The sequence below is a fragment of the Echinops telfairi genome, unplaced genomic scaffold, assembly GCF_000313985.2.
Source record: "Echinops telfairi isolate 266 unplaced genomic scaffold, ASM31398v2 ScPeMD7_2291;HRSCAF=2852, whole genome shotgun sequence".
Lineage (NCBI taxonomy): Eukaryota > Metazoa > Chordata > Mammalia > Afrosoricida > Tenrecidae > Echinops > Echinops telfairi.
The window spans coordinates 4,654,548-4,668,986 of record NW_022106189.1 but is presented as its reverse complement, the minus strand read 5'-3'; the positions used below and the strand labels follow the sequence as shown (position 1 = coordinate 4,668,986).

Here is a 14,439-nt window from a genome sequence, read left to right as displayed (position 1 = left end):
GTGGGAGGCCTAAGGTAAATAGTAAGTCATATTAGGACAATACAGTAGTAATCATCACAGGTAAAATCCACTGAAGGATGTGAATATTGTTGCACCAAAGTTTGAGCAGAAAATATTTCCCCTAAGATATTCGCTAATAACAAAAGGAAAACAATAATGTGACAGTACACATGGCAATCACCAATGTAACAAAGAGACAAAGATGAGCTTGTCCGTTGTCACCAAATAAATTGCAACTCAGAGCAAGTCCGTATGCACAAAGTAGAGCATCTGTGTATAGTTTTCAAAGCGGCAATCGTTCAGAGCAGGTCTCCAGGTCTTTCTGCCGAGACACCTGAGTAGGTTTGAACCACTAAGATGTAGGCTAGAAGTGGAATGCTTCATCATTTGCATCAGCCACAGATGCCTTAAAAGTAAATATCAGTAGAAAACAAGTCCATGTAAATCCTAAAATGATAAACTAAAAATGGCATATTACTTCTGAGGTATTCTTCCTAAAAATGCACATTGAAGAAATAGTGTTATCTACTTTTTATTGTGAATTAGGTGAAGGTTTACATAGCAGATCAATTAATTCATACACATTTGGTGTCATCAATTGCAATCACCTCAATGTACATCATTTATCTCACTTCCTCCCGGTTTCCTGTCTTCCTTCTTTCCTAACCCTCTGAACTTGGCCTTTGGGTAAATTTTGCCCTTTTGTGCATAAATAATTGGTAATTCTACCACAGGGGTGAGTTTAGTGCCAGACTTCAAGGGTAAAGGACGTGGTCTCGGGGTCCTACCTCTTTCCAATCTGTAAGGCTGCTCTTTCATGATTTTTCTCTTTTGCAGTTTTCTCCTACTCTACCCAGGACCTTCTAATTGGACCCTTTTCGGAAGTGGTAGCTAGGCACCATTTAGTTCTTATGGTCTCAGAGTTGTGGAGATTGATGTTTGCATGGTCCACTGGACGAGTTTCCATGGGTCATTCGATTTCTATCTTTCTTATTTCCTGCAGATGGAGAGAGACCAACGACTACACCTTAGATGGCTGTTTATGAGCATTTACGATGACCCCAGTTCTTACTTAACAAAGTAAGATGTAGAAATTGTCTTGTGAATTATTTTATACCAATAAACATTTGTGTTCTCTGAGACTATGATACTGATCCCCCAGGACCAGTGACTCATTCCCTTAAGTTTGTTATATTTAAGAAGTATTCAAAACTTACCTTCTATATGTCCCCACATATTTATGGACATGCAGAACATAAATTTTCAGCCCATCAGGAAAAACATGAAAAAAATTGAGGGACAGTCTAAAACACAATTGAACATATCCTCCAATGTTCCAGATAGACAAGGGTGACATGAGAGGCCTTGGTGGTATAGTGAGTGATGCATTGGGATGCTAACAAAAGTCAGCAATTTGAACCTACTGTCCACTGTGTGGGAGAAAGCTAAAGTTGCCTGCTCCTGTAAGGGTTTCTCACTACCATGGAATCAATGCTACTCAGAGCTACCTGCTGTGGGTTTCTGCGACTGTAACTGTTTACGGGAGTAGAAAGCCCAGTCTTTCTCTTGAGTTGCTGCTGGTAGTTTTAAACTGTGATCATGCATATTGCAGCCTAACGTGTAACCATTACACCACCAGTGCTCCTGATGTACAGCCTCGGTAAGCCTAGGGACCAGTTCTACTCCGCTCTATACAGTGACCATGAGTCAGAATGGACTCGATAGCATTTGATTTGTTTGGGTAAGGAGACATGATTACCAAAGATACAGCTTCTTAGATGTTTTCAGTTTTAAAAAATTATAGTAAAATATTTGTTATTTCAACTTTTGTGTGTGTTCAATTAGTGACATTATGTTCACTATATTGTTCGGCTATTGCACTATATCTAAATTTTTTCATTACCTTTATTGGAAGATCAAGGTCAGTAAGCTATGACTTCTTTTATCTCTGGTCACCACTAATAAATGATTGTCTTATAAATTTCTTATTTTTTATAGACATCACATAGGGGTGATTATATAATATTTGTCTGTTTGTCACTTAGAAGATTGTTTTCATATTGTGTTTGTTATGTTATGTTGTATGTATAGAACACATTTTGTTTATCCTTTGATCTGCTGATGGATATTTAAATCGTCTCCACCCATTGGCTGTTGAGAATTGTGCTGCAATAAGCATTACTGTACATGGCCAGAGGGTTCCTGAGAGGTAAGGATGGTGAGACTTTTTACCTTACATACTTTGGACATGTGGTCGGAAGAGACCAGCCCCTGGAGAAGGACATCATGTTGGGTACAGTAGAGGGGCAGTAAAAAGAGGAAAGGTCAATGAGAAGAACTGACACTATGGTAGCAAAGGTGTGAGCTGGCCAGGCCGGTGCAGGGCTCTGTTCTGCTGTGCACACGGTTGCTATGGCTTGGAACTGACTTGCTGGCACCCAACATTAACCACAACAACGTAATACCTAGGACTGGTTTTGGTGACTCATGGTAATAAGAATGGAATTTTTGAGGAACTGTTAAATTGTTTTCCAAAGTGGCTGCACTATTTTACAAACAACAGCATCTATTTCTCCACATTCTTGCTAACACCTGTTGTTTTACATTTTGAAAAATGATACTCTGACAAGGTGTTAGGTGGTATCTCATTGTGGTTTTGATTTGCATTTTCTTAATGACTAATGAGAAGAATCCCAATGACAAGTGGGTTATGATTTTGGGCTGCTAACCTCAAAGTCGTCCATTTGAAACCACCTGTCACTCCATAGGAGACAATGGCAGGGGGAATGGCGAATGCCTTCGAGCATCTGCTCATGTGCTTTCCGTCCATGTAAACACCCTCTTGGGTGAAACGTCTATTCAAATCCTTTGCTTAATTTGGGGGCAATGGATTGTCTTTTTGTGGTTGTTACAGAAGTCTATATTTTGGATATTAGACCCTGATTGTATATATATGATTTCAATTTTTTCCCTTCAATTTTTAGGTTGTCCTTTCACCTAAAAAAATGATGCCCTGTGATGAGCAAAACTATTTACTCTTTACGAGATTCCATTTGTCTTTCATCTTCTGCTGCTCCTACATTCACTATGACAGCATTAAAAAAAGTCCCAGGCCCTCATATAGCTTCAGGTGCTAGAATTAAAGTTGATCTCTTATCACAAGAAAAACAATTAAAGCTAGGTCCCACCGCTACATCTCTTCATAGTTCACCAAGAAAACGATGATTTTAGTTTGCACATAGGTTTGATGGGGAGTAGCATTGAGTCTACAGACTGCTCAGGTGGCATTGACATCTTAACAATATTAAATCTTTCAATTTATGGATACAGAATGGCTTTCCATTTATTTGTTGTTATTGTTATTGGCCTGACTCTACTTATTAAGACTTCTTTCATTTCTTTCTGTGGTGTTTCATAATTTTCACTGTCCAAATCATTGCCCCCCTCGTTGAATGTATTCCTAGGTATTTTATTCTTTTAGATGCTATTGCAAATACAATGATTTCCTTTTCATACGTTCATTGCTGATATATAGGGACCTGACTTTAAAAAAAATTGTTGATTGTAGTGAGAATATGCACAACAAAGCATACACCAATTAACTATTTCTACATGCACAATTCGGTAACACTGATTACATTCTTTGAGTTGTGGAATCATCTTCACCCTCTTTTTTTCAGTTGTTCCTCCACCATTATCATAAACGTACTATCCCCTTAGGTTCAGAAGGGTTCAGTCATGGATGATGGAACTAAGTGCACTGGACTTATGCATGCACCAACATCTCTTGCATGTTGCCTTTACATCCGAGTAGGAAACAGGCAGGGTTGCCTCACTCAAAGATGGCGGGTAACCACACTACTTAGAATGCATGGTGCTCTCTGCAGTCTTGCAATACACATTGCCTATGACTGAACCACCCTGAACTGATTTGAAGTCCTGACTTAACCCTTCGAGTTGTTATTGTTACTTTTATTCTATATAAACTCCCTACCATCAAGCTGATGCTGATGCATAGTGACCCTACAGGACAGAATAAAACTGCCCCTTGTGAGTTTCCAAGTCTGTAACTATTTACAGGAGTAGAAAGCCCCATGGCTGGTGGCTTCAAACTGCTGACCTTGCAGTTAGGAGCTCAATGTGCAACCTCTATGCCACCAGGGCTCCTTCTCCCATGTAGATAGCTCTTAAAAGAGCATAATGCTCAATGCAGTTATTATTATTTTTTAATTATTTTATTGAGGGCTCATACAACTCTTATCACAATCCACACATACATCCATTGTATCAAGCACATTTGTACATTTGTTTCCCTCATCAGTCTCAAAATATTTGCTTTCTACTTGCGCCCTTGGTATCAGCTCCTCATTTCCCCCCCTCCCTCGCCGCTCCCACCTCCCTCATGAGCCCTTGATAGTTTATACATTATTATTATTATTATTATTTTTTTTTTTACATTATTATTATTTTGTCATATCTTATACTGTCCGACATCTCCTTCCACCCACTTTTCTGTTGTCCATCCCCCAGGGAGGAGGTCATATGTAGATTCTTGTAATCGGTTCTTCTTTTCTCCCCCACCCTCCCTTACCCTCCAGGTATGCCACTCTCAGCACTGGTCCTGAAGGGATCATCTGTCCTGTTTTCCCTGTGTTTCCAGTTCCTATCCTGTGGTCCAGCCAGATTTGTGAAGTAGAATTGGGGTCATTATAGTGGGTGGGGAGGAAGCATTTACAAACTAGAGGAAAGTTGTATGTTTCATCGTTGCTACACTGCACCCTGACTGGCTCGTCTCCTCCCTGTGACCCTTCTGTAAGTGGATGTCCAGTTGCCTGCAGATGGGCTTTGGACCCCAATCTGCTCTCCCCCTCATTCACAATGATATGATTTTTTTTTTCTTTGATGCCTGATACTTGGTCCCTTTGACTGTGATCACACAGGCTGTGTGCTTCTTCCATGTGGGCTTTGTTGCTTCTGAGCTAGATGGCCGCTTGTTTATCTTCAAGCCTTTAAGACCCCAGATGCTATGTCTTTTGATAGCCGGGCACCATTAGCTTTCTTCACCACATTTGCTTATGCACCCACTTTGTCTTCAGTGATCATGTTGGAAAGATGAGCATCTTTGAGTGCCAGGTTGACATTGATAGTGGGACAAGGGGAAAGTAAAAAGAAATAGAGGAAAGAACTAGGAGGCAAAGGGCATTTATAGAGATCTAGATACAGGCATATACATATATGTAAATGGGGAAATGGATAGGTTTAGTATTAAGGAAGCTGATGGACATTGGGCCCCTACTCAAGTACTCCCTCAACACAAGAGCACTTTTTTCTAAAGCAGTTATTTTTAATTAGTTAAGTCAAACTATTGTTTGGTTTTAGAAGACTCCAGGGAATATTTTTGATCTAAGTTTTAAAAGATTACGTCAGAGCAATAGTCTCAGGGGTTCATTCAGCTTCTTTGGCTACAGAAAGTCTGGAACCCAGGAGAATTAGGAATTCTTTTCTGCATGTCCTCCAGTTTCACCAGGATTCTTCTGCAGAATCTTTGATCAAAAGGTTTTCCAAATGGTAGCTGGGCACCAAGCAGTTCTTCTGACCTCCCGGCTAAGGAGGCAGTTTCATATCCTCTTCCTATTCCATACTGTGGTAGTTACATAATCTGGTGTCAACTTGAGACTATTAAGAGTGAAGCAGTGGACATACATAGCTCGCTGGAGGCAGGACACACACTCTCTGTTTTGTATTCCTGATGACAAGACACATGGAGACACACTGATGGTAGATAGAGTCCTGGAGCTGGAGGAGCCATGTGGAGACCCACACCTGTGCTAAGATGATTCCACCGCCACTGGAGCCACAAGACTTTTCACCCACTGGCCTGTGATTTCCCTGCATTTGGCGTCATTGTATGTGCTGGTTGAGTCTGAAGAAGAATTTATAGACTGTTTAAGGGACATATGGGTTAATATTGGATTTATGTATTTAACCTGGACTTGGCTGGGATGTTTTCGTAATGTACAATTGCTCTTTGATATAAAATTCTCTTACACACATATCAGTGTCTCTGGATTTGTTTCTGCACTCTGCTCGAACTAACACACTTACTCTCTGTCTTCCTCTGTTGCTTCAGGCAAATAGAAACAGATTGTCAAGACTTGAGTGGTCGCTTGCAAGCATTTAAGACCCAGGGCACTATGGAACACTAGGGAGTAGAGCAGAAAGACTAAGCATAATATGAGGCCAACTAACTCGGATGTCCCATTAATACATAATCTAAACTTCCAAACCAAGGGACCAAATATCATGAGGTATTAGGCTGGAAACAGTAGCTTTGGAAGGTTTGTTGTAAAATTTATCACATAATTTTACTTGGCCAAGTCTTTGCCCTTAATCAATGAGGCTTTTCCATCACTGTTAATCCCCCTTTTCTCAATCCCTTCTATCCTGGTAACCACTAATAAACTTTGGTCTCTCTGCATTGTGCCTTGTCTTCTCTTCTCACGCAACTGAAGTCAAACCATATTTGTCCCTCTGTAAACAACGTCACGCAGCACAGTTTCTTCAAGCTTCATCCGTATGGTAGCATGTTTCTACTTTTTCTTCTACCGGCTGATTAGTATGTCTGTACCACACTTTGCACATCCATTCATCTGCTGAGGGGCATTTAGTTTGTTTCTATCTTTGGGCTCTTGTGAATAGTGCTGCAATAACCTTGGTGTACAAGTCTCTGTATGAGTCTCTGCCTTCGAGTCTTTTGGGTATAAACCTAAGAGTAGAATTGAGGTCATACAGTAATCTGTTTTGGTTTTGCTTTTTAATGAAACCAACACATTATTTTCCAGTATGCCTATATTATTTTTGCATATCCACCAACCATGACCACTCCCCAGAAAAATCCAAACTCTGCCATCAAATCAATTCTGACTCATAGCAACCCAGTAGGACAGAATAGAACTGCCACTTTGGGTTCCCGAGGGTAAAAATCATTATGGGAGCAGAATGTCTCATATTTCTCCTGAGGAGCCGCTGATGGTTTGAAACCCACCTTATGGTTTGTGGCCCAACACACAATCCACTATACCACCAGGGCTCTTTCCAAGCTTCCTGCATTGTCACCAATGTTCACTATTTTCTGGGTTATTTTTGTTTGTTTTCATCTTAACCATCCTAATGGGAGTGAAATCGTATCTCAAACGTGAGTGGTTTTTGCATGTTGGCCTTGTGTTCTGACATTTTCTTGAACTCGTTTATTAGCTCTAGTGGCTTCCTGTGGATTCTCTGGGGTCTTAAATACACAGAAGCCTGTCACCTGCAAAAATGCACAGTTTCTTTTCCCCTGATTTGGATATCTTTGCTTTGCTTGTCTAATTTCTCTGTTAGGACTTCTAGTACTGTATTGAATAGCAGCGGTGAAAGCAGGCATCTGTCTTGTTCCTTATCTTTAGGGGAATGTGCTCAGTCTTTCTCAATTGAGTATGATGCTAGCTGTAGGTTTTTCATAAATACCTTTATCATATTGAGGGATTCGCTTGCTAGTGATAGCTTCTTGAATGTTTTTATCGTGAAAGGATGCTGGATTTTGTGAAATGCTTTCTCTGTATCAATTGAGATGATCATGTAGTTCCTTCCCTTTGTTCAATTAATGTGATGTATGAATGAATAAAAAAAGAATGAGGCGGGGGTTGCGTCTGACCTCTTCCAACTTCACAAGGGGAGGAAGAATCAAACTCCACATCAGTATCGCCCAATGCCAATACCTATGATGCAGAAGTCAGACATGCCTCCACTCGCCAACCTTCTTACGAATTCTGACATTAGTAGTCCCCCTTCAGCCCCCAGGACTATACTTTTTCAACTGGGCTCAACTCATTTCAGTGGACACATAGAACTCACAGACAATACTCACAAGGATGGGATTTCTTAAGGAAGTTAACATGTTACACTTGCTCAGAATCCCATTATTAAGACAGGACAGCTCTTCCCGGGACTTTGGGCGCTCAGCCCCCTGCTAAGGAAGCGTTACAAAGCTCTTCTAGGGCTGAAAACCTAGCTCTCCCAATTAATTAAGTTCCTGGAAGCACCCCACTCCACAACCTGCCTAAAGGCACTCAGTTTTATTTACTCCTTTAACTAGAAAGCCTACCACTGCCTGATGCTCTGGCTCTTGGTTCTGCTGCCACCTCTGTCTGCCACATCTCTGCTGTCACTGCTTTTTGTCCCCGAATCAAGAAGGTTCAATATACAGAGATATCAGGACTCAAAGGTCAAACTCCACTCCTGACTCTTCTCTTTTTCTGGTAGTGAGATTCACCCACTACTCGTGCTTCTGAGATGACTCACTTTATACCCAGCAGGTGACAAAAAAAATGATCATTCCCTATATTAGAGTTCTAAGCTTTTATAATCACAATTTACCTTGTTAACAATCACTCACAAGTGAATTGTATCACCTTGTCAGCATCTTCCCCACCTTCTCTTACCCAGACCCATCAGGAAATAGCTATTCGGTGGGAATTATTATGGATAAAATAATCATATTCAGTAATGCATTGCATTCCAGAGGGTATGTCAAAAAGTATTGCTACAAAATTACAGAATATTTAAAAACATAAATATAAAAGGTGAGGCTATTATTTATTGACATAGCCTCCATAGGTGCCCTAAAGGAAGTTCTGTTTCATAGCAATTCTACGTACAATAGAACAAGACCCTGCCCAGTCCTGTACCATCCCCGTAATGTCCTATGTTTGAGCCCACTGTGTCAATCCATCTTGTTCCTTTTTCATGGCTCCTCTACTTTACCAAGCATGATGTCCTGCTCCAGGGACTGCTTTCTCCTTGTACTTTGTCCAAAGTACAAAGTCTTGCCATCCTTGCCTCTAAGGAGCATTCTGGCTATCCATCTTCAAAGACAGATCTGTTTGTTCTCTGAGCAGCCCATGGTACTTTCAATATGAATACTCTTCACCAACATCATAGCTCAAATGCATTGATTCTCTTTAGTCTTTTTTATTCAATGTCCAGCTTCCAAGTGCATATGAGGCACTTGAAATATCATGGCTTGGGTCAGTTGTATCTTAATCCTCAAAATAATATCCTAGATTGAATGCACTAAAGAGCTCTTCTGCAGCAGATTTACCTAATACAGTGCCTTGTTTAATCTCTTACTACTGTGTCCAGGAACATTGTGTATCCAAGCAAGACTAAATCTTTGACAACTTCAATCTTTTCCGTGCTTGTCATCATGTTACCTATTGGTTCAGTTGTGAGAACTTTTGCTTTCTTCACCTTGAGAGGCTTCATACTGAAGGCTGCCATCCTTGATCTTCATCAACAAGTGCCTCGATTCCTTATGACTTTAACAAGCATGGTTCTGTCATCTGCACATGGCAGGTTGTTCATAATCCTCTCTTCAATCCTGATACTGAATTCTTCTTCATACAATCCCGTTTCTTTGATTATTTACTCAGCATACAGATTGAATACGTTTGGTGAGAGGATTCAATCCAGAAACACATTTGACTGATTTTAAATCATTTTAAACAAGGGCAGTATGCTCTTGTTTTGTTTTTGCCACTGCCTCGTGATCCATGCATTGCTTCTGCATGAGCACCATGACGTGTTCCGGAATTCCCATTTTTCTCAAAGGTATCCGTAATTTATTATGAACCACACAGTTGAATACCTTTTCATAGTTAATGAAAGACAAATAAACATTTCTCTGGTGTTCTTACTTTCAGCCAAGATCCATCTGATGTCAGCTATGATATCCCTTTTCCCACTTCTTCTGAAGCTGGCCTGAACCTCTGGCAGCTCCTTTTCAATGTCTCCTGCAACCGTTGTTGGATGATCTTCAGCAAAAGTATACTTGAATATGATATTAATGATATTGTTCTATAATTAGAACATTCTTTTGGGTCACTTTTCTTGGGAATGGATACAAATATGGATCTCTTCCAGTCAGGTGGCCAAGTAGCTGCCTTCTAAATTCCTTGGCAAGGATGAGTGAATGCCTCCAGTGCCTCATCAGCTGGTTGAAACATTTCAATCAGGATTCCATCAGTTCCTGGAACCTTGCTTTACGCTGATGCTTCCAGTGCACATTGGACTTCTTCCTTCAGTATCACTGGCTCTCGCTCAGATGCTACTTCTTGAAATGGAATTCCACAGATACAATTTTCTTCCTTTCTTAAAATAACTCAAATCTATTTTGCTTTGTAGTTTTCCTCACTAGTTATGTTTGGTACAGTGACTGGGTAGTCTTCCCATCTTCTTTTGATGCTTCCTGCATCATTCAATATTTTTCCATGTGGTCTTTTACTATTGCATCTCAAAGCTTGAATATTTTCTTGAGGTCTTTCAGTTTAGGGTATGTTGAGTGTGTCCTTCCTTTTTCCCACCTATTATCTCTACACTTTGAAAGGTGGTATTATCATCTCTCTGAGTCTTCTCTCTAACCCTTCTGGGCTGCTAACTGAAGTGTCAGTGGTTGAACCCCACCCTGTGAGAAATATGAGGCAGTCTGCCTTTGTAAGGATTTACAGCTTCAGAAATCCCACAGCGCAGCTCTGCTCTGTCTTACAGGATTGCTAGGAGTTGGAATTGATTTGCTGACAGTGGGGTTGACTCTTTTATGAAGAATTTTTCACTCCAATTCATACCACGTGAAAATGGCAGAGTTTTGGCATCCCTGAGGGACCCAAATCTTGATCCTTCTGAATAATCTTTGAGTGTGTGGATCAAAAATAATTATGAATGAGCATGATTGGGGCTGTAGGGTGGCCTGTGTAAGATTTTTCCAATGAAATTCTCATAAGACTGCCCTTACCACCTTCAAAGAATGAGCAGATATAATGTTGTGGTGGGGAAAAAATTGCTGGCCTTTTTCTTACCAATACAGTTTCCCATTTTCCTTAAATTTCTTCACAATAAGCCTCTGTGGACTCCTGTGTCCTTTAAAAATATCTATCAATAGTATACACTTGGAATCCCAGAAACCTGCCACCAGAGTCTTCTGAGCGGGCTTTTCTGCCTGGAGTGTAACTGGCCCTGCAGGTCCTTTAAGTCACTATTTTTATTAGATCTTGTTTTGTGATGGTCGGATCAGGGTGCAGCTGCCTTAACTAGTTCCCTGCTTCAGCTTGCAAGGCTCACTTCCTGCAAGACATCCCCAAAGAGAGGCTGCATGGACCTACCCCGATGCAGCCCTGGGTGCTGGAGCAGCCGTGTGGAGACCACTGCCAGTGCTGAGATGCTTACACATTCACTGATTTGGCTTTCTTCCTACAGTCAGCATCATAGTGTGTGTTTTGTGAGACGGAGGAAGGCTTTGTGAATTGGTGTTGGACATATGGGCTAATGTTGGACTTGTGGGCCTGGGCAGCACTGGGTTGGGATGTTTTCTTGATGTGCACTTGATCTTTATATGAAACTCTCTCTTACACATGAGTTTCTGTGGAGTTGTTTCTCTAAAATACCCAAACTAATACATTATTTTACCTTGGGAGTGGGGTATTTGAGAAACAAATCATAAGACAGAGAGTAGATGTTTGTGTGACCTCTCCCTCGTGGTAGTTTTTCTTGTCTAGCCAGAGGTCAGATAACGCCACACTGTTTACTGGGTTGTTTTCTGGGAAAATATGGGAAGTAGGAAAATAGAAAGTCTGTAAGCCCACTTGCGTTGAGCCATTAAAATTTGATCTTCAGATGGGTTTAGGCCATTCCTGCAAAGAAAGATATGCTCCACCCAGTGCTTTGGAGTACTCAGGAACCAGTGGTCTTTGTCAGAAGCTGGAAAAAAATCTGGTACCATGAAGAAAACTCCCATCTAGGACTGAATGTTAAAGAGAGCCTGAGAGCAGGCTAAAATGCTTGCTAGGTGACCACCTGGATCTACTTGTTGAGTGGCAGTGGGAGAAATGCAGCAATAAAGAGACGGGTTGAGTTTGGCCACTGACACCTGTGGACTTAATTTACAGGGAAAAAAAGAAGATGAGAGAGGGTTGACTGGTCTAAAGTTCATGACCTAGCACAATGGAGCTAGGCTTGTGGAATACTGGTGAGAGCCCATGATCTAAAGGCAAGGCGACCAAAGGGCACCCTGTGGAGGCTGAGTGAGGCAGCCCACATTGAGTTGACCAGAACCTGACCAGATGGAGATATTTGAGCCTTGAACTGGTGCATATTGTTGCTGACTTCATGGATGGCCTGTCCTGATTTGACTTTGCTTATGGATACAGACTTCACAAGGTTCCAATTGGAATTAAGATTCTTCATTTCGAAAAACATGATTGTCTCCTCAGAGCATTGGGTTGTTGTAAGTGGGCAGTAGATAAATTGGATACCCAAAATTGTGGGGATAAGGGCATGAAGTGGTTGGCTTTCATAGGTGGGGGAAAAAATTCACAGGATTACAGGGTTAAGGTGTAGGTGTTACTTAATTACAATTTTGAAGCTAAACAATGATGTAAGGGTGCCAACCTGGCTGATAAACACATGTGGGGTTAATTGAAGGGTGGAGAGATAAGTGGCTCAGTGCACCATGCCTTTCGAGTTCTCGGGTCTCTTGTTTTGTGATGGTCGGACCAGGGTGCAGCTGCCTTAGCTAGTTCCCTGCTTCAGCTTGCAAGGTTCACGTCCTGCAAGACATCCCCAAAGAGAGGCTGCATGGACCTACCCCGATGCAGCCCTGGGTGCTGGAGCAGCAGTGTGGAGGTGCTGAGATGCTTACACGTTCACCGATTTGGCTTTCCTCCTGCAGTCGGCATCATAGTGTGTGTTTTGTGAGATTGAAGAAGGCTTTGTGGATTGGTGTTGGACATATGGGGTAATGTTGGACTTGTGGGCCTGGGCAGCACTGGGTTGGGATGTTTTCTTGATGTACACTTGCTCTTTTTATAAAACTCTCTCTTATACATGAGTTTCTGTGGATTTGTTTCTCTAAAGAACCCAGACTCACACACTTTTCTAGTATTTTATTGAGGAATGTTGGAGCTATGTTCAGAAAGGATAGTCGTTTATTGTTTTATTTTCTTGTGGTGTCTTTGTCCGTGTAGGCATCAGGGTAATACTAGCCTTACATAGTGAGTTAGGGAGTATTTTGTCTTCTTTTATATTTTTGGAAAAATTTGAAGGAGGCTTGGTGTCACTTCTAAAAATGTTTGGTAAAATTACTGCATGAAGGCACCTGGTCCATAATTTTTGTTGTTGTTGAGAGGTTTTGAATATTACTTGTTGCTGTTAGATGTTGTAGCATCAGTTCTGACTCCTAGTAGCCAACATAGTGCACAACAGAGCAAAACACTGCCTGGTCCTGCACCATCCTCACAAATGTCCTGTTTGAGCCCATGGTTAAGCCACTGTGTCAATCTGTCTCATGAAGGGCCTTCCTCTGTCTTGCTCTCCTTTTACTTCACCAACCACGATGTCCTTTTCCAGGGATGGCCTCCCCTGAAAACATGTCCAAAGTACGTGAGATGAAGTCTCACCATCTTCTCTTCTTTTTATCTCGTAAGTAGAAGGCTTTATTTTTAAAAAGAATTCCACAGATACAGCTTTCTTCCTTTCTTAAAATAACTCAAATATGTTTTGCTTTGTAGTTTTCCTCACTAGAGATACGTTCTATATCTCAAAAGAGACATTGCCTGTTGATTAAATGATATTTTTTGTTGTTAATAACACCTTCAATAGGTATAATTTTGACCTTCAAGACACTGTCATAACTTAACGGGAAGAGCGAGCTGGCCCTGAGAGTCCATGGCGCTCAGGGGTGGGTGGCATGCTGTTCGGAGTCCAGCCGATCAAAGCCCCAGGTCGCAGCAGTCACCTGAATAATCGAAACTTCTTCAAGAGCTGGCTCACTTCTTCCATGGGATAGGGCCACAGTGCGATGCACGTGGCGATGTTCTCGGGCTGCTCCAGCCACAGCGTGTGGTCCACGCTCTTCTCTTGTAGGGTCCTCGCCAGCTCCTTCAGGGTGTTCTCATCCGGGGCTTCGAAAACCACCTTGCACATGCACCCTAGCTCCCCGAGGTAGGCCGCCGTGTGCGGGTGGTCGCGGTGGATATGCGGGGCCGTGGTGGTTGCGTGACACGCCTGCACCACCACGGCGCCCACGGGCCAGGAGAACGGAGCCTGCAAGATCTTTTCGTAGTACCAAGTACTGTACCAGGGACTGCGGCTCTAGGGCAGGGCGCACCATCCTCCCGACCGACGGGGAGGCTCGATTAAATGATATTTTAAGCAGTTTTTAAAGTTACTTAGAAAACCTAATAGTAATTATTTTCAATATAGAAATGTCTTACCTGAAATTGTTCAGTTATTTATGTAATAGTTGCTTAATATAGGTTTTCTGATGGTTCCAGAGATATTAAAATTACAATTTTTGTTTCTTGGTTTGAAATTTACACAGAACACTTTCTTTTTCTTTAAAAGCAAGAT

General features: G+C 41.6%; 1 pseudogene; it reads right to left on the bottom strand.

The window, feature by feature from the left end:
* Nucleotides 1–13,710: 13,710 nt before the first annotated feature.
* LOC101651270 lies at nucleotides 13,711–14,200 on the bottom strand (annotated as a pseudogene).
* Between the last annotated feature and the right edge of the window lie 239 nt (nucleotides 14,201–14,439).